A 20,461-nucleotide genomic window follows, 5' to 3' on the forward strand; every position below is an offset into this window, starting at 1 on the left:
TGTGAAGGGGATCATGATCCACCATCTTCAGAACCAGAGTCACCAAGCTGCTCTTCTGGCCCAGTAGGACCAGATGTTACGCTACTGTTTTAATACTGCAACTGTAATGAATATAATCTAATCATAGTCTTTTGGATCAGCCATTAGGTAGTTACTGTTTACATGTCTTTGTGACAGCGGGTTTATGAACGTATAGATTTATTCTACCTGGTGTTATTTTCATTTGATTATTTCCAGACATTTCCCAGTGCAAAGCAGACGGTTCTGCCCAACCATCAAATTATTCTGCTCCCTACAACCTGATGGTATGACTTTGGGGTTTTTTTCTTCAAATATTGTATTATATTTTATTTTGTGTATATACAGTATGTATATTCTTTATGGGAAAAATAAATTATGAAAATATTTAAGTTGTGATTGTAAAAGTTTACCCCAAATCTAGAAAGTGCTTGTTAAGTAACAGTTGTAACAGCTTGTAACAGTTAAGAAGGTATATTGTGTCAAAGCGCTAGAGCCAGCAGCAAAGGAAAGAGGCTAAATGTATGCATAATTGAATAAGACAGTGAGTTTCTTTGTTTTTGCATTGATTATTTATTAACTTACATAGGTGGAAGAATTACTCAGATTATTTACTTAAGTAAAAGTTTATGCAACATTGTAAAAAACAAGTAACAAGTGAAAGTCCAGCATTCAAAATTATATTATATTATTGGATTGTTTTTACTATTGCATCAATGTTGTACTATTGTGAATGTGGAGATAGTTGTAAGTAATTGTCTGAGTAGCATGAGTGAGATGTCATTGGTTTACACCCTCACATATTCACAGAAGCACTTATTCTATTATGCCAGATCCGAAGAGCTGGCAGTCATAACATCTGCATCAGGGCCCTGCACCTTTTTATATAGTATGACTGACTGCAGTGTTCCATGTTTCGGGTTAACTGAATACAGATTAATACAGTCTTTTAACATTGTGCTTACATACTCTTTTACAATCACTAACATACATTATATGTATAAAAAGATATTTCATTATAGTGAAATTTTGTTTGTAACATTTTATATATTTTTATTTACACTAGACCAAACTCACATATTTCCCAGAATGACAGTGTTCTGAAAAAAGACCTCATCAAACCTCGGAACAAAGACAATCAAACCTCGGAAGTGCTCCGTACCAGTCCCACCATCCCCACCAGCCTCTTCTATACTCAGCTCATCAAGAAGGCTGACAATTACTCGTAAGGATTGGTTTTAGGCTTTCATTCATCACTGACACAAATTTGATATTGTTGCACAAGTTAAAGTAAACATCTGTTACACAAATTAAACAAAATACACAACTTTGTACTCAAATTTCTATATTTTCTTAATTTTTTTCTTTTAACCTGGCTGTGAAAATATGTAAGTATTCTAAATAGTTTTAGTTAGTCTTACTTTATTACTGCTACTTTCAACAAGTGTGATTATTCTGCATATGCATTATTAGAAATGCTGTGGTATACTGGAGGTACAAAATAGGACCAAACTAATTTTGTTATTTGTTAAGGACCCACAGGGCCAAGGGTCGAGATCTGTGCCCACAGTATGCCCATAGTGTGCATAAGGGTGCAATGTGCAATTGGCCCCACAGCCTAGGTGATGAGTCATTTCTAATTAAACAGGCATGCTGTACTTAAAATTACAGAATCACATAGTTTTTACAGTAAATGTATTTAAGCAAACATATTTAAGCTGATAAAATGCACAGGATTTTTTTTTAATGATATTCACAGATGTATAGCATCTCTACAGTGAAATTCTGTACATGATACAATATGAAATGCATTTTCCATTAAATTTACGTGTAAATAGAACAGGCTTTAATTGTGAAATATTACACTATACTGTTAAAAAGAAGCATCCCTTCCATATTTTTATAGTAACTTTCCAGTATTGTAAACCAGTATACATTTCTGCTGTATTTTTTATGGTAGATTTCTGACAACTACAGCGGCCAGTTTATTTATTTATTTATTTATTAACCATAAATTTAACAGGATTTCTTTTTACAGTGTAGATTAAAAATGTGTGCCCCCCCCCCAAAAAAATGTGGGCCCACCACAAAAAAAAGCAGCACTGCTTTCTTCCCTTACTGATATTCTTGACACAGCTATTATTGTGTTTCTATGCCAAACTAATGTGTACAAAGCTTTAAGGGGAAACACAAGAGTCTTGTCAGTCATAAGAATGTGATGCATACAATCATTATCATACCTTTGTTTGTGCCTCCAATGTTGACTAAGATGCAAGTGCCACCTTTATGTGGATAAATGAGTTGAAGTCTTACTGAATTGTTCTCAGTGACAGTCAAATACAACTTATGGGATAAGAGTGTGATTTCATGCTTTATCTGACATCATCTTGTTTGATGGTGGGCACAGAAGGTATGTCTTATCGGCCTAATTTCTCAATGTATTGATAATGTATATTGATTTCCAAGCTCCACTGGAGACCCAGTTTATATATTGAAGGATTTTTTAGTTTGTCCTAGGCCTGTTCAAGCAAATACATGTGAATATACATTACCAAGTTAATAATAATATTGTATTGTCTTTAAACATATGTGTTTTTAGTTATGTGAGTCATTTCTCATTCTCATTCATTCAGTTTTTTCCTTTAAAAACACATATGCACTCAGTCACACTATAAGTTACATGCTTTCTTTCTTTCTTTACATTATAATAATGTTAGGTGGATTTCCTGATTCTGACAACTGCACACATTATTTTAACATATAAAAAAATTATTGTTGATACTGCTGGATAATGTATAAACTATTTATAATACTTATAAATGTGATAACAGCAGAAATAAAACTGAAATTCTTTCCTTTTTTTATATTATTTTGTCACATTTAATGGCACTGGAGAAAATATGTCAACTGTCCTATGTATAACAATTTAAACCTTGAGAAACATATTTATATGTACATATATACATACAGTACTGTGCAAAATTCTTAGGCACATGCAAATGAAATATTTTTTTTTTCTATATTTACAAAAATACTACAAAAAGCAGAAAACAGTAATAAATGAAACAAAGTAAATATTTGGTGTGATGACCCTTTACTTAAAAAAATAGTAGCCTCAGGGACAATGTGTGCAGTTTTATAAGGAAATTAGCTGTAGGTTTTACTGACCATCTTGCAGAACCGGACACTGTTCTTCTGGAGACTTTGACTTGTTTCTTATTTTTGCAGCAAAACCCAGCAACATTCACCATGGTTTTTCCCCCCGAAAAGTTGTCTCTTACATAATATGCTGCTTTCTTTACTGACATACAAGCATTTTTCTGTAACATTTAATTTTGTTATTTTGTTTTTAATTATCCAAATATACAATATTTGGATACCTGCTTGATATAATCAGCCTTGTGAGAATGAACATGAGATTCACCATTCCATTATCAGAATGTGCACTGAAATCAAATCTGTTCAGGCTCCACCGAGTTACAAAAAAAAAAAAGAGGAGTATATATAGTCACAACATTATAATATTGAGCAGCATTCCACTGTCGTGCACAAGTCATGATTTTATTGCATTTTCCATGCACCATCAACCCATTCTGGTTTATAAAAGAATGCATCTTTCTGTGGATGTGCGTCTAGAAGTTTTAGGGAAGCGTAAACACAATTTTTCATATACGGTGTGCATAAACGACCGGATTCAATGGCAGGAGCAAGGGTTGAACTGGGATAAGTGTAGGAGGGAGAGAGGAAAAGGGGAGAAAAGAGCGGGGTAGAAAGGGAGCTAGTGTGCGCGTGTGTGTGTACGCGCCGAGGGAGGAGTCAGACGAAGGAAAGGGCAGCTGGAGTTGCACACTCCACATAAAGTAGCCACAACGCTCGAAACCACACTCTTTGTTGGCATAAAGCTTTAGGAATCTCTCTCTCTCTCTCTCTCTCTCTCTCTCTCTCTCACTGTGTGCGTGCGCGCGCTTGCTTTGGTTTTTAATGTTCTGGCAGGCATGTAGAGAAAGTTGCAAACGTTAGTGCGTCCCGGAGAAGAAAAGGGGGAGAGGACCAAGACAAGAAAAGTCGGTTAACTCCTGTCCAGTTCAGGCGGAAAGCTTCGAGAGCAGCAAATTTCCGACAAGCAAGAAAAAAGTGAAGCGGAAAGTTCGGAAAAGTTAAAACATTTTCGACAGGGGAAAAACCGCATTCGGAACCGTAAGTTTGAGAAAATGTGGCTTTGTCTGCTGGATTGCTTCGTGTGTGTGTGTGTGTGTGTGTGAGTGTGTGTGTGTGTGTGTGTGTGTGTGTTGTGAAACAAAATTTTTGGAAAAATGAACAGCGTTGGAGAAAATGTCACACACGCAAAACGCCAATTAGCGTAAAGTAACGAGCAAAGACTAAGTACAATACCGAAAGAACCGCTGTTGTCACTGTGTGTTTGTATTTAATTTTGTGCTTCTGAGGTTGAGTTCCGTGACGTTACGCTCAATGTGAAAACTTCGTCCTTTCAATTCTCAAAGTGAATGAATTTAGGTCACATCTATTCTCTGTTTCTTTATAAACCCGCCCGCAGAATACATGCTTTTTTTTCTTTTCTTTTCTTTTCTTTTCTTTTTAAAAAAAAATTAAACTACTTTATTTAGTGTGAAAGTAAACTGAAAGCCAGTGTTAAGGGACGGGTCTCTCTTTGGCCTGTACTGGTGCAGTCATTAGAGATGCTGCTGGTTTTTTCCCCGGACAGATTTTGGGGGGCTGAGCACATTTTCAACGGCATCAGATTACAGAACGATCTTCACGTGCCCCTCTACGTTCAGTACTTGACCGGGGCCTAAACACACACACACACACACACACACACCGCGAACAAATCCGAATCTAATTTAAACGAGATTATATATATATATATATACACACACACACACACACACACACACACACATTAAGTTACACTTATAATTGTTCTAAAATCTGGAACTGGTTATAAAAATAAACAAGAAAAATGTTTAACTGTTTGCAAGTTTGACTTGTATCATGTAAAATGAGTGGCTAAATTTACAAGAGAAATTCAAGATTAAATATTTAGATTGATGGCCTTGCATATATCTGTTATATATAAAATACATAACCTACATTCGTTTTTCGCATTTTTTTTCTTTCTAATGTAATTAATTGCACTGTTTGGTTAGAATACCTAGGCCTATTTGAAAACTTGAATCCCAAATAACAAATCTCGATATGCCCACTAGATCAAAGTGTACTGTAGTGATGTGCACACTCCGGGGTGCACTGTGTGTCCAGTAGAGAGTGGTTTGGGAGTTTTCGGTCCTGTTCCACACAGCTGTGAGCGCGCGCCGCTCTGCTCGCTTCTCAGGTTTAAACGGCAAAGGCCACGCAACACCTCAGAGAAATAAATAAAAGTGATTTATTCGATACATTCTATAAACACAAAACATCAAAAGGAACGTAAATTAATGTATTTTTTTTAGTTGACCACTGTAAATACCACGGAAAACTTGCCGGGGAGAACAGTGATGGTTTGTTTGATTTCTCCCCTCTTTTTCTTTCATTAACCGCTGGCGATGTGCTCATTTTTAAGCTGTTTGTCAGAGTGGAAATTTTCTTTGAATATGTAAGTATTTATAATAATTGAAATAATTCCCAGTAGGACACTTTTTCAAAGTATGGAATTTGTTTTGAAGAAATTATATAGTTCAGTGCTGCTATTCTAAACAAACGGAAAAAGCCGTATACCTCACATTTAGGGTCTTTTTCGGTTTAGACTTTATTTATATATAGACTTTATTTATAACAATTTAAGGAGGAAATATTTTATTACATATATTAGAAATATACATTTAAATCTAGGCCTTATTTCACCTGCTCTTTTACCTTGGACTTAATCCTCTGCTGATTAAATACTTAATTACATTATGATTTGGAAAAATACCCTTTCTTCATTTGCTGCAATTTAGAGCCTTTTAGTATGTATATTATTTTTTTAAGACAATGGAATTTTAGGTAGGCCACATTAATTGACAAAAGTTTATATTATATATATATATATATATATATATATATATATATATATATATATATATATATATATATATATATATATTTTTTTTTTTTTTTACAAAAATTGATATATGAATAATATGAAAAAAATGTAAATTGACAGTAATGTAAAATTAATTAGAACAAATTATACATCTAAAATATAAGTGATTCTGAGAATTTACATTTTTAGTACCAGGTTCTAGTACCAGGTTTCACCATATATTTACAAATTGTATTATTGACACTAGCTTGAGTGAAAAGTAGAATCTTTTAAATATTTGCATGAATTTCAGAGTTTCCTAGTATTTGGTATATCCCCCCTTTGCTTTAATAACAGTCTTCACTCAAGCTGGCAAGTACTTCACAAGTTTGTGTAAAACCATATGATCCATTTTACATCAAATCCATCAGTGTGTCATTTAAACAAATGCTTTAATAGAATAGGCAAATCTGACATTGTGCACAAAGCAGTTAACATAGTCAATATAACAAACTTTGATTACATTTAAATAGGACCTAGAAATAGTACAAATCTTTTTCAAGATATTGAACATATTTTCTTTGCTTTATATAAAAATCTGTTTATTTCCAATGTTATTCTTTGTTTATTTCCAATTTAATTGAAAAAAGTGTGGAATTTTTTTTCTTAGACTTTTGGACCCCACTGTATATTCTCTCTACTGCCAATGTAAACTGTTTCTCATATTGGTATTTGTGTCATCCTAAATAATATCTGAAACAAGTCTAATTTTTTTGAAGATGCGCAAAAGTCCAGCTTTGCTCCTGCAATGTAATAAAAATCACAGATCTTAATATACACAGACATTTTCTTCCTCTAATCTTCTAGGATTTAGTAATTACTGTTTTATTACTATGTGTTTGAAATCTGCTCAGATCAGGTTTTCTCTCACTGCCTCCAGTTTCTACAGACAAAACATTGTCTATCACCAACTAGCACGAATGACCAAGATGACACATGATTGCCTCCAATATTGTCTGTCTTTTCTTTTTTCCATCTCTTGTTCACTAAACCTAAAACCACATATGTCAAGTCCAGTGTTTCAGAAAGATAACCTTGCCCTCATCCCTAAAGCATCATGCAGAGCACTACCTGCAATTATAAGGTGTGTGTGTGTGTGTGTGCATGCCTCCGTGAGGATGAGGTGGTTAATAGCAGGCCATTGTCATGCTAAAACATGTTTAAATAGCCCCCTTAGCCTGCCCAAACCGATATGACATTAAGCAGGATGAAAGTTTTTCTTTTCCCCCCAGTATCTCTGGGATTGATCCTAGTTGGAGATTACAGAAGTGCTCTGGGGAATGTTTGGGGACTATCTTTCTTTTTTTTAGTTTGATGTTTGACGTCTAGGCATTGTTAATTAATTTTTGTGCTAAAGCATGTGGGAATTATTTGTTATGATGGATCTGAAGCAGGGACACAAAGTGAACACTGCACATTTGTGAATGAGGCATTGCACCAGAAGCGCAGGGTCTCTTCATATTATGTTGTGTTTTCTGTTTTTTCATTCGTCACCCCAGAATAAGAAGAAAAATGAAAATTTAAATATCCTTTTCCCTTAAAATATTGACTTTGATAAATAGCAATTCATTGAAATGTCCGAAAGCCTTGAATATTGTAATACTGAACTGCTGTTGAATTTGACTGAAATATCAAAATTTACAGAGTTTCAGCATTTATATTTTTAATGTCAAATGAAAAGGACATAAAGTATGTAAGAAAAATGGTGAGAAGCAGGAGTTATGAAAAAGTGATTTAAGGCTCTGAAAAAAGAGAGGAAAGGAGGTTGTCAGTTTTTCCTATGTATTTGGGTACGTATTGTGTTGACACAAAGTTGGGCTTTTGCGTTGAAGTAGAGACATGTCAAAAGTGTCTGTCTGTATTTGTGTCTCAGTGGAGGTAACAAAGGGGTGTGTCTCCATGCAGGAAGGGTCTCTTTCTCACTCTCTCTCTCTGTCTCACTGTCTCCCCCTCTCTCTCTGACTAATCCCCAGGCTGAGTCAGCCCTTCAGGGCATGCTTCTGATCTGCCTCTCCATCAGGACAACCCCCTTTTCTCTCCCTCTCTCTCTCTCTCCATTTCCCTTTCTCTCTTCTTTATCTCTTCGCTCTTTCCCTTTTCTCTTTGCGTCTTTATTCTCATTCATGTGTTGTTTCTCTCTGATTCGCTCTCCCTTCCACAGTAAGTGTTTGTTCACCTGTTGTGGTCTGTTAACCCTAAGAATCCTTACCTATTTTTGACCGTTTTTTCCTCTTCCTTTTTTACAAGGCTCCTATCATTGCAATCATTGCAATAACTACAGCATACACTTGCTAAAAGCCACTGATGCTAGGAAATGCAAAAACTATTATGAATAAATGGGTGAGTTTATTCATTATAATGAGTGAGTAAGAAGTGAGGTGAACGTTTGTGTATGTTTAAAACTGGATTATTTGCTGATGCACAAAAAAAGTCATGATTTGGGAAGGGGTGAGTCCTTCTGTTTCTACTGATGTGCATATTATTTTGAGAGATAAACAGTTCCAGATTTAAGGAACCGAGATGATTGGGTGCAAAGATGTCTATAAATTGCATCTGGTTCTAAGGGGACATGAGTGGTGTGAACCATGCTGGTTCTAATAGGACATGGGTGGTGTGAGAATCAGAAAACTCTTTCCAATGGTGCAGTCTGTGTACTTTGGATTGAGCATATTTAATGTAGATTTGTGTCAAAATAGTTTGAATGAATTTAGAGTTTAAAGGTATTTGTCTGTGCTTCTGTGCTACTATTTGTACTGGCAAATATGAAAATCTGTTCCAAACTTTCAAAGTATTAGCATTGGCTGGAGGAACTTCTAAGTTGACCTCCCAAATAGGCTAGCCATTTCCTCCTTCATCAAGGCAGAGAGTGAGAAAGAGAGGAAAAATGTGTTTGATAAAACGAATTTCTCTGTTTCAGGGGTCCCAGGCAAATTATTTAAAAAAAAAAAAAAAAAAGGCTATGTGAGAGAGACTGAGAGAATTACGGTTAATGCACATGTTTGCATTTCCCAAGCAGGTGACCACCAGCAGATCAGCTGGCATGTCGCTGAGAGTCCTGACAGGCTATAAAACATTTTAAGTCCTAGTGTGAAGCATAGCAGAGAGTGTGCTACCTCATTTGGTGTGACAGAGCAGTATGTGTGTGTGGCATGGATGTGTTACTGTAGAGGTTTTAAATCAGTGTTATCTTCTACATCTTGATCAGTGTTTGTATCATACAGATGTTTTCCAGAGTTAGAGCCAGGTGTGGAAAGACCATTAAAGACAATTAAGACAGTAAACTAATTAAAAAACCTAGTTTGGATGGAGGGAAGACTTTGGAAATCGCTTTGAACGGTAGAGCTCTCTGCCGCTAGGCTAATGGATAAAGATGATGTTATAACAGCAGAGATGAAAGCAGCTGCTTTTCATAGTTTCATTTGTCATCTCTCATTTACATTTGAAACAGTCTGTACAGGTACATGAGGTGTGATTTAAAAATAAATACAGCATAAGACTGGCGTAATAAATGTGTATGACAGCCCTTCTCTAGTAGAAACTGTATGAAAATGTAGGAAACCCCAGCACAAGTGGTCACTGGAGTCACCTGGATTCATAATGCCAGTTGTGTATGGCTATGTGTCTTGGCTGTTCACTTGTGATCCAGTCACCCAGGACGCATGTTAATGCCAGGTGTGAATGGGGCCTAAGTTACATTCGATTAGCTTAACCTTTGACCACAGACCCAGGGAATGAGGGAATATTAAGGGAATATTGATTCTATATGTTCAAAGGTCAACGCCCCATCAAAACAACAGGAGTCAGGAACACATTTTGTTACAGATCCCAAATTCTTTTCTCTGCTTCTCTTTCCTGCTCTTGCATGTGTTTAGCCACTAAGTGATTTCCTACTGATTCTGCCCCAAACCACTTCACAAGAAAATGTCAAAGTCTTTATTCACCCCCTCTGTAAGACAAATATCAGCCCTCTTTATAAAAACAAAACAAGAGGATGAGAGTGGGGAGGGCAGGGTGTTAACTCTGTGAGCAAATTTTCAGATGAACCCAAAGACTCCTCTTTTGTCAGCAGAGCATCTGAAGAGAAATCACTTTTTCTCATGCAAAGTGTTTTAAGAGCCTCCCCATGGATGGGGGGTGGAGAGGGGGTGAGAGAGGGAGGAGGGAAAATGTGGGGAGAGGAGAGGTGCTGTATTTTAACAATACTCCACAGGGAACATTGAAGGAATAATGGAGCTAATGGCAGACTCCCTACTCCTTTACAATGCCCAGTTTCTTAGAGAGGTGGAGAGAGGTTGGAGCGGAATAGGAGTGGTTCATTTTTCGAAGGAGAGAGAGAGAGAGAGAGAGAGAGAGAGAGAGCGAGCGAGAGAGAGAGCAAGAGAGAGAGATGCAGGAGGTGAGAGAGGAAAATAATAAGTTATACACTTATAGAGTACAGGGGGCAATGAATGTGCATTAGAAGAGTTCATTATTTTCCTTGGTTTGTTAAGAGACCTTATTGCATTCAGTACATAGGTCTTCATGAATGAAGAAAAGGTTAGTGATTACAGAATAATTAATTGTTCACACAGATGTGCACAACTGAAGACTCTTTAGGTCAAAGTGCACAATGTGGAGTTTGAAAGGGTCCCACAGCAGCCATGGCAAAACATGAAGGCTCCATTTATCCTAAAAGATGGAACGCTTTCCCACATCATCCAGTAGTTTGTCTACATTTTCTTTGTCTGTGAAGAGGCAGGACATTAGTCACTGCAGCCAGGGGATCTGGAGAGTAGGGTACACTGAGAAAGAGAGCTTCTCAATGAGTTTTATGTGGTGTGGCTAAGTTACTGGGTATAATAGATATAGGCTTGAACCACACCTTGATTCTTCAGGATTATTTTTAAGGAAAGACAGAGAATGGGCAAAGAGGTTAGCATGAGTTACTTAAGGATCAGTTTCAAAAACATAGGGTAGTGTTGAAGACAGTAATGGAGAATGAAACAGGGAGAAAAAATAAGGTGATATGGTGAGAAGAGAGGAAAGGAAAAATGTCAAGAGAGACTGGAACGTAGAGGAAAAAAGGCCAAGAGCTGAGGGGGAGAGAGAAAGATGAGTGGAGTGAAGCCCAGTGTGTAAATTTCTGTCTATATCCCAAAGCTTCTTTCAGAAAGAGATTTACAAGACATGTCTCTGAGCACACTCCACCTCACTGTGTCTTGAGTGTGCGTGTATGTCTGTGTGTTGTGTCCTGTTTGTTGCAGTGTAACGGTGACTGAGTTACATTTATTAGAGTAAATTGGTTATGTGTGTGTGTGTGCATTGTATGCATGATTAAGTGTATGCATGTGTGACGTGTATGTTAAGAACACCAAACTGAGTTTGTATGCTCTCTACCATTTTAAATTATGAACTGTTTTAGAAAGAAAAGAGTTCAAGGGAAATAAACTTACAAAGTCTGCATGTGGGTCTACAGAGTTCATTGGAAGTGATAGCTGAAAAGACATTCTTGTTGGTGGCATGCACAGATCCTCAGATGTCAAGAAAGGGAGGTAGACTCTGATATAAAGAAGCCTCCTTAGCTTTTAGAATTATTTATAATGTTTGGCTTTTGTGGAGCACTCTAAGCACTTGTCTCCTTCTATTAGATGGAAGAACGCAGCCTAGGCTTTCACACTTCATCCTTCCAAATCCCTCCACACCACATGACTGGCTTCCTTGAAAATTAGCGTGTTATGAAGAGATTGCTAGCTGGCTTGAATTTTTGGAGACTCATTGGCAAGGCCAGAGTTACATTCCTTCTGTTTTACTGCAGTTACTGATGAATTTATACTATTTGCTATTTACTGAATTATAATAGACTGGGACTAAGGAAATAAGTATAGTATGATTTCTCATTTGGGTCTAAATCTTTAAAGGTTAGTTCAGGTATTAAAAGCAAGTACAAAAAGACAACCTACGTAGGTTACATAATTTGAAAATCTGACTATATCAATATAAATTGAGGGATTTCCTTGGTTTTGTGGCTTACAACAGTAAAATCATTAAAAATATATTTAGTATTTGTTACACACTCCTCATACCGCCTCACCCATTGTTCTGTATTTGTCATACCTCAACATGTATCAATGACCATGCTATTGATCCCTAAATGCCCCAGACTTTCAGGCTGGGGTTAAAACATTAGGGCAGTTTTAAGTTGTCTTTAAGTCAGTATTAAGGATTTCATATATTAATTAAGATTAATAAGAATAAAAATATATAATCAATTATTATTATTATTATTGTTGTTGTTATTATTATTATTATTATTATTATTATTATTGTGGTCAAGCCCAGAAGGGGCGAAGACCCTTACTGTTTTCGTTAGTTTTATTAGCAGGGGTCAAACCCTGAAGGGGGGAATACCCCTATTGTTTTTGTTAGTTTTCTTCTTTTTCTTTTTCTTCCTCTTCTTCTTCTTCTTCTTCTTCGTCTGCTCTGGAAGTCTATTGCAGCACATAGAACAAAAAGCACATTTTTGCTTAAAAGTTCTGAGCAGTTTGTCATAAAATTATCAAATTGGTGTCAGTAGATCCAGTGGGGTATTCTGAGTCCAACGGTATGAAAATGTCCTATGTCGGCCATTTTGGATGTCGGCCATTTTGAATTTAGTCATAAAATGCTGTATTTTACAAACGACTTATGAAACTCGGTAAGTGTCTTGGTCACCATGCTTTGATGGGACGCACAAAGTTTTGGGAAAACCGTTCTTGAAAAACGTGCCCATGAATTCGATGAAGAGCATGCCAAATTGGGCACGAGGCCATATCTCCGCAATGCTACAGCATATTGAGAGAAAACTTGGTACATGACATCACAAACTTGACCTAAGGCTACATGCAGATTTTTTTCACAGTGCCACATAGTGGTCAGGAGATGTGAAAAATCGACATTTTTGCTTATAACTTCTGAACAGTTTGGCCAAAAATCTCAAAACTGGTCTATTTAGATTCAGTACAGTACATTTTGAGCGTCGGCCATTTTGACTCTTGGTCTAAGAGGTTTGTGCAAAGTTTTAAAGAAATTGGCAACTAGTTGGCACTATTACGATTTTTGTCGGTGTTAACAGTAGATATAATGCAGTGTTTTGAACAAACATAACTAATATATATCTCATGATAGGCCTTCTCATTGTAAACATATTTGCCTCAAGAACCATTGGTGTTTGTCAAACCATTCGGTAAATATTTCAGATAATGTTAAAAATCTGCTTTCGCATACTAGTCATAGGTTTTTTGCTCAAGTGAAATAAAACTATTGCAGGACAATACTTTGGACGTGGGAGATCAATATTTATCAAAAAAAGTTGAACATTTAATTTACCCTTCGCAAGGGCACATCAGAAGGTTTGAAGTCATCATGGCCACTTTTATTTAAATGGCTATAACTCTTGAATGGCATGACAAATTTTCACCAACATTTTGGTAAAGTTATGTAGGGTCTCAGTCTGAGGGTACTTGTCAAAATGGAGTTTGGCCACTTGCAGGCGCTATAATAGTATAAACTTGAAAATGGCTGTATAAATGGTGTGCAAATGATTGAATATCTTTCAGTGTTTCAGATATACACATATTGTTTGTATCATGCATTAGATCTTCTTACTCTGAACAACTTTGCCTCTAGGACCACTGCTGTCAATCAAATTGTGCGTTAAATATTTTAGATTATTTCAGAAACATAGTTTTTTGAAGTAGTCCTAGGTTTTTTGCTCAACTGTAATAATCCTATAGCAGGATCATTCTTTGGACTAGTTTGATTATCAAAAAAATATCAAAAAAAGTTGAAGATTTGATTTACCATCGTAAGGGCACATCAAAAAGTTTGAAGTGGGCATGGCCACTTCCACTTAAATGCCTATAACTCTTGAACAGAATGAGACATTTTCACCAAACATGGGATACTTATGTATGGGTTCAATCTGAGGACAATTCTAGAAAAACACTGATTGTGACCAGTTGGTGGCGCTATAACAGAACAAAATATGAAATTGGGAGTAAATGTGGAACCATTCGTTCAATATACTTGAAATTTTGCAAGAATTGTCGTTGTGCAAGTTCCAATCAGCATATACAAGGACAATTGTGAATCTTGAAAAACATGGCCGCCCTTGGTCAAGCAGTGTTAAGCAGCTATTAAACAAGCTTAATGAAAGCCGATATTTCTTAAAATTATCTTGGTTTTTCTTTGAGTTAGGTGCTTATAGGATTGCACGATATTAAGTAATATCTTTTAATGTCTTTAAGGGCCCTAAACAGCTTGAACCCCAATAATTGCTGCTTGCAGCTATATTTATTATTGTTGTTGTTGTTATTACTATATAATCATATAATATAGAGCTGCAACAACTAATCAATGAAATCGATAATAATTGATTATGAAAATCTTTGAAAAACGATTACTCATTACTTTACTTCTCTTCCGAAAACACACATCGGAGAGTAAATACTAAACTTGTGTCCCATATACACTTACACTATGCAGTATGTATTCCACGTTGTGGGGGTGGGGGAGTGAAATTTACAAATGAAATGATAATTTGCATGGTAGAGAAGTGTTGCACTGATGGATAAAATAAACAAAAGATAATTCAGGGAGACAAATTAAATGTTGCACCAACAATAAAATGTAAAAAATAAAATCTTGAAATGTTTTGATTAAATTTGGAATGTCCAATGTTAATATTATTAATGTTAAATATCAATAAAATAAAGCAACATATATAGAAATGACTGTTAATTATATAGTCTATAATTGTTGTGGAGTGAGGACAGTCCTTGTGGATTGTTCGAAATATGCTAGGGGTCCAGAGCTCACAAAAGGTTGAGAACCACTGGTCTAGTGTATGAATTTTAGAAAGGTAATATTGTCTCAAATGGAACATGTTAGTTTTTTTTACTAACCAGAAGTATAAGCCTCTTCCTAGTCAGTGGAGCATGACGTCATACACACAACTTTAGCAGAAACCAAGAGTCACCGACAATGACTTTCTTCAGTTTACTGTTTATGTCAACGTTACCTTTCATTCCCAACATGAGGAAGAAAGTGTACAACCTCCTTTAAGGCAGGGGCGCATGTTATATTAAACACCCTGAAGAAGATCAAACTGTATAAAGCAGAGTTTGTGTAGCACTGAAGCACGACAGTGTTGCATGAACACAAATTTATGTTTGTATCCAAAATGCTCCACTGTGTGCAAGGGCTTGGGGAAACTGGTGCAAGTTGCTTACGAGGTTTATTTTAATTTAAGTTTATTGTGATTATATGGTGTATTTGCGTGCATGCAGTGTAACTTCTGTTGTTTATTATAATGGAAGTGATCTGTTAGTAATGAGGCTGCGTTGTTCCTCACTCGCACTGGGAGAGCAAGTAAGATCTGTAATTTCAAATTAAAACACTATGAACAAAAGTAAAACGCTATGACATTATATATATATATATATATATATATATATATATATATATATATATATATATATATATATATATATATAAGCTTATATTATATATAAGTATTTATGCATTACTTTTTATGGATGCAAAAAAAACATGGATTTAAACTGCAGTCCTAAATAAATAAAATATATTCTGGTGTGTGTCTGTGTGTATTGAGTTCTTTTCAGTCTTACATAATTGGACAAAGAGTTGTGAAAAGTTTTAGTCTGAAGTTTATATTTGTAACACTCAGTTTGTGGATATTATTTGAAATAAACAAAAAACTGTTACTGAAAGTTTTCCCTCTCATCTGATTAATCGATTAACCCAAAACAAACAAACAAACAAACAAACAAATAAATAAATCAGCCAACTAATCGATTATGAAAATAATCGTTAGTTGCAGCCCTAATATAATATAATATAATACAATACAATACAAATAATAATAATTATAAAATTAATTACTTTTACCATTAAATCAAGATTGGGTCTATTTCACAATTCAGCCGGTGTTGGAAGGTTAAAAACGTTAGAGAAATCATCCTTTATGCAGCCAGGCAGTGCTGTCAAGAGTCTCAGTATGCCTTATTTACTTGATTTGCCTGACTCATAGCTGGATCGAATTCCCCAGTGCGGTCTGACCTCTGAATACACAGTGGTACATTTAGTAGTACACAAAGTCAAGTAGATTTAGTGTCAGTTATTTAATTGTTAATTATTTAATCAAGTTGATTTATTAAAACAATAAATAAATAATAAATAATAATAAAAGATTAAAAGCAATAGTGCTGTGAACCGGAGTTTACATATATGCTGGTATTTAAAAACTAACAGTGTTTTGGAATTTCTCAAAACTCTGAATCTTAAAAAACTCAGAATTGCAAAAAAAATAAATAATTTGCACTCTCTAAAAATTCAGAATGTCTCTAATCGTGGCATTTTATGCACTATACAAAACACTGGTACATGGTACAAAGAATTAAACAGTCAAATTGTTCTATTTGCGTAAGGCATAAATACCACAGCTATGTAATTCTGATAATCATATATTCCAAATATTCGTGAAGTGATTTATTGATTAAGAGACTTCAACATATTCAATAGAAAGTCAACACATTAGTTCCTGAGAGTGAACTGATGTTCTGGATTGTATAAAATAAGGATCAGGGAGAAATGCATGTTACAAGAAATGCGTATGTTTAATTTTTATATTAGATTGCCATAACTGTCCATCATGCAACATCATTTTAGGCCCTATACATACAGTGGGGGAAATAAGTATTGAACGCGTCAACATTTTTTTCAGTAAATATATTTCCAATGAGGTTATTCACATGAAATTTTCACCAAACATCAGTATTAACTCAATAAATCCGGAAATATAAAGAATACACAACAATGTGTAATAAAGTGGAATGACACAGGAAAAAAGTATTGAATACGCTAAGAAAAAGCAGTTCTCCAAGGCAAGGTAAGGCAAGGAACCAGCTGAAATCCGTAAGTAGTTAGAAAGTAATTATACCTCCTATCTGTGCAAATTAATATCAGCTGGGTTAGTAAATTGATGGTCTATAAAAAGGCTTTTTGTTACCAAGGTGTCACACAAGAAACATCTCATGATGGGTAAAAGCAAAGCGCTCTCCCAAGACCTTCACAACCTTATTGTTGCGAAACATATTGATGGAATCTGATATAGACGTATTTCAAAACTTCTGAATCCTCCAGTAAGCATCATTGCGGCCATAATCTGCAAGTGGAAGCAACATCACTCCATCATCAACCGGCCATGCACAGGAGCTCCTCACAAGGTTTCTGACCAGGGACTCAGAAGAATAGTCAGAAGAGTAGCCCAAGGACCACTCAGAAAGAGCTCCAGAAACACTTGGAGGCAGCAGGTACCATCGTCACAGAGAAAACAATAGACAATGCACTCCACTGCTCACGCTCACCTGCAAGACTCCATTACTAAAGAAAAGGCATGTCGAAACTCTTTTAAAGTTTGCTACAACTCATTTGGACAAGCCTATGAAATACTGGGAGAGTGTAGTCTGGTCAGACGAGAGCAGAATTGAACTTTTTGGCTGTCATACTACACACCATGTTTGGAGAAGAAATGGCACTGCACATCATCCTAAAAACACTACACCAACAGTGAAGTGTGGAGGTGAAGCATCATGGTGTGGGGCTGTTTTTCATCACACGGTACTGGCAGACTTCATATAATTGAAGGAACAATGAATGGAGCCCTTTACTGGGAGATTCTTGAGAAGAATCTGCTGCCATCCACCAGGATGATGAAGATGAGACGTGGGTGGACCTTCCAGCAGGACAACGATCCACAACATACAGCAAAGGAAACTCTCAATTGGTTTCAGAGAAAAAAAATCAAGCTGTTAGAATGGCCCAGTCAATCACCTGACTCGAATCGAATTGAACAAGATTTAAAGACAATATGTTTAGAAGAATGGGCCAAAATCACACCTGAATGCTGCAGCCCATTAATTTCTTCATACAGGAAGCGTCTTGAAGAGGTCATTACAAACAAATGCTTCTCCACTAAGTATTAAATAATTTCGCTTAGCATGTTCAATACTTTTTTTGTGTGTCATTCCTGTTTATTACACATTTTAGAATTTAATGTTTGGATTTCTTTATATGTGTGGATATCTTGAGTTAATACCAAAGTCTGGTGAAAATTTATGTCAATAGCCTCATTGGGAATATATTTACTGAAAAAATGTTGACGCATTCAATACTTATTTCCCCCGCTGTATGTCAAACCATGTGAAGATATATGAAAAAGCTGATTGTTAAATATTGGATGGTTAAAGTTTATGTAAAATGAGGTGGAAAGAGTGAGTGTATAGAGAGTACACAGGAGAGTGTTTGGGCTGATTTGGGTTCACCCTGTATAGTGAGGGGTATGTTGGAGATGGCATATGCTAATGGTGCTGTTATTCCACTAATTATTGATATGATTAATGACACAGAGGGTTGATGTGAGAGCAGCAGCAAAGTGATTTGTCTTTGGATCAATGCAAACAGGCTAAATAAGCTGTGTAAACTCATTACCTCAGAGAGACCCATCTCTGTGTTTACATACATGAACCTGTGTGGTGTCCACTCTCATTCACACATCGAGGGAAAGCAGTGGAAGTGTGTGTGTGTGATTGGATTAATGTGTTAATGAGTGTGAGACAGTGTCTGTGGCTTTCTGATTAGATTCTGTTGTAGCGGAATGAGCTTTGTGAATGTGTGTTTTTTTCAATCACAATGTGATTAGCATTGTGTAGCTACATATTTTTATTTTGTAGTGGTATAAATGGGTAAGAGAAAAGCATTTGGCATGTGTACATTTGTAAATGAATGTTAAACATCAACACCATTTCTTGGGACACAAATCGTATATGTTTGTTATGAGTGACCCAAAAGAAATAAGAGGAACATGACAAAAAGTCTCTTCCTCTCTATCTGTCATTTAGGAAGATTTTAATGTTCCTCCATGTCTGCCTTGGAGACAGTTACCTGTAGTGTTGCGGAGATTTTAAACCAGCCTAGTATCCAATACAGTGGAGCACAAACACACTGTTGAACCCCAGTGTGAGAGGGCATGGAGGTAGACTCAGGAAACAGGCAGAATTTTAAATGAGCCCCGGGCTTGTGTTTATTCAGTGCACGCTTTTCAGCACACTTTCAAAACTCAATAAACACAACGTCAGGAAACGACATAAAAATCGCAGATTTCGCTCCATCAAGTTCAAGTTCACACTCGGTGTGTCTGTGTGTGTGTGTGTTTGCAATGAAAATGCTGTCATCAATTACTCATCCTCATGTCGTTACAAACCTATAAGACTTTCATTCATCTGCAGAACACAAATGAAGATATTTTTAATGAAACTTGGGAGATTTCTGTCCCTCCATTTACAGTCCAGTAACCAAAATTTCAAACACCAAAAAGTTCATAAAGACATCGGAAACGTAATCCATGTGACTCCAGTGGTGTAATTTTATGAAACTATACGAATTCATCCTGAACTTTGTACAGGTAACTGGTATGGGCAACTGTGTACAACCACACCTGGAAGAATCTCAATGTGGTGCTCTTTGAGGTCAAAGATCATCTAGAGGAAAAAACACATTGGAAAATTCCTCTTGTAATCTAGCAACCTGTGACAGTGAGAGGTGTCTCCACAGGGGACCAGGGTGAATTGGGTCACAATTTTTAGACTTACCTCTGGCTCGGATACTCCCTCTCGGAAAGCACCTTCGCCACAGCCACAGGAACCCCGGTTTCAGGAGACAGGTGGTATATTTGAAGTGCATTGTCTCTATCCATTTGCCTGACCTCATAGTCAACTTCTCTGACTCGCCGTGTGACCTCAAATGGTCCTTGCCGCTTTATGAGTAATTTAGAGCTCCACATGAGTAAAACATTTACTTTATCTCCCGGTGCAAAATCCCGGATATCACCTTGTGTAACACAAAGCGACATCCTTTCATGCACCTTTCTAATGGCCTGATGAGGTCCATGCCAATTCTGTTGAAGGGGACCTCAATTAAGGGTAATGGGCGCAATGGCGCTTTTAGGGTGGTCAGCAGATTCACCAGCTGACATTCACGACATGCCACACACCTCCTGTGAACATTGCTGTGAATGCCTGGCCAATAGAAATGAGCCATTAAACGGTTTTGTGTTTTATCCTGCCCAACTGCCCTGCCATAAGTTTATAATGAGCCACATGGAACAGAAGTTCTCTATGTCTATGAGTGTCCTGCGTCACTCAATATAACCTATCCTTAATAATTGAAAAATACAGGTGGGATAGCGCAACATTAGGTTGAATTTGCTGACCATCAATTATTCTCACTTGGTTGAAGGCATGCCTCCATCTGCATCCATGGCAGCAG

At 36.4% G+C, this 20,461-nt stretch overlaps 1 protein-coding gene across 3 annotated transcripts in view; it reads left to right on the forward strand.

Moving 5' to 3' along the window:
• Positions 1-3,827: 3,827 nt before the first annotated feature.
• Positions 3,828-20,461, forward strand: part of gli3 (GLI family zinc finger 3) — a 199,006-nt gene continuing 182,372 nt past the window's right edge. For all 3 annotated transcript variants that reach the window (XM_053674956.1, XM_017453559.3, XM_047150215.2), the window contains exon 1: positions 3,828-4,215. The gene's annotated coding sequence lies outside the window, so the exon portion shown is untranslated. The remainder of the gene's footprint in view (positions 4,216-20,461) is intronic.

This window comes from Ictalurus punctatus, chromosome 23 (assembly GCF_001660625.3).
Source record: "Ictalurus punctatus breed USDA103 chromosome 23, Coco_2.0, whole genome shotgun sequence".
In the NCBI taxonomy this organism is placed as follows: domain Eukaryota; kingdom Metazoa; phylum Chordata; class Actinopteri; order Siluriformes; family Ictaluridae; genus Ictalurus; species Ictalurus punctatus.